This window comes from Marmota monax, unplaced genomic scaffold (assembly GCF_021218885.2).
Source record: "Marmota monax isolate L192 unplaced genomic scaffold, Marmota_monax_Labrador192_F-V1.1 WCK01_AAM20220418_F8-fsc00292, whole genome shotgun sequence".
Lineage (NCBI taxonomy): Eukaryota > Metazoa > Chordata > Mammalia > Rodentia > Sciuridae > Marmota > Marmota monax.
Genome location: NW_026692864.1, coordinates 1,212,276 through 1,213,377, shown reverse-complemented (window position 1 = coordinate 1,213,377; position 1,102 = coordinate 1,212,276). Strand labels below are relative to the sequence as shown.

General features: G+C 48.4%; 1 non-coding gene across 1 annotated transcript; it reads right to left on the bottom strand.

The window, feature by feature from the left end:
• Positions 1-369: 369 nt before the first annotated feature.
• Trnaa-ugc (transfer RNA alanine (anticodon UGC)) lies at positions 370-442 on the bottom strand. The gene has a single exon. It is a non-coding gene; the product is annotated as a tRNA-Ala (tRNA).
• Positions 443-1,102: the final 660 nt, after the last annotated feature.

Genomic DNA, 1,102 nt, shown 5'->3' with positions numbered 1-1,102 from the left:
GTGGGAAGAGCCTCTGGCCCTCCCTGGGTTCCATAACACAAGTGGTTAATCTGGAAAATGAACCAGGAAGCACCAACAAGAGAAGAAAGGAAAATCAAGATGGCGGACAGGGCTGTGTAGGGAGCAGGAGGTGGTTGTGGGAAACTGAGGCTTGTCCCCTCTGGGGATCCCTGGGGGCTTATGGGAAGCAGCTGCAGAGTCACCCCCAATGAGCAGCTGGGAAGCTGACCATTCACTCCCTGGCCCTCCTTGCCTGCCCTGGAAGGGGGACTGGACTCCAGTGGAAGCCACATGGCCAAGCCAGGCAGGGACTACACTTGGAAGCGGGTTTTGTTTCCAAAAACCCGATTTTGTGTGTGTGTGTGTGTATGTGCATACTGGGGATTGAACCCAGGCCCTTGTGCATGCAAGGCAAGCGCTCTACCAACTGAGCTATATCCCCAGCTCCATCTAACTCGATTTTTAAACAAGAAGCCTAACATGTCTTTCAATAAAAAATGAGAAATAATTCAAAATAAACTTCAATTCCTCATTATAATCAGTGTCATGGGCTGAATTGTGTGCCTCCCTAAACCCATATGTTAAGATCCTAAGTCCTAGGACCTCAGAATGTGAGTGTTTGGAGATAGGTGTGTGTATTTAAGACAGGGTCTTGCTATGTAGACCAGGCTGGCCTCAAACTCCCATTTCTCCCATCTCAGTTTCCTGAGTAGCTGTGATTACAGATGTGTGCCACTTCACCTGGGTTGAAATATTTAAGTTAAATGAGGTCACGAGGGTGGGCACCAACCCAATATGACTGGTGTCTTTATAAGAAGAAATCAGGATACAGACACACAGATCAGGACGACCATGGGAGGACACAGGGAGAAGGCTCTTAAGAAACCAATCTGAGCCAGGCACTATGGCGCATACCTGTAATCCCATGGTTTGGGAGGCTGAGACAGGAGAATTGCGAGTTCAAAGCCAGCCTCAGCAACTGCAAGACAACTCAGTGAAACCCTGTCTCTAATTACAAAAAATAGGGCTGAGGATGTGGTTCAGTGGTCAAGTTTCAAGTTCAATTCCTGGTACAAAAAAAAGGAGGAGGAGGAGGAGGGGG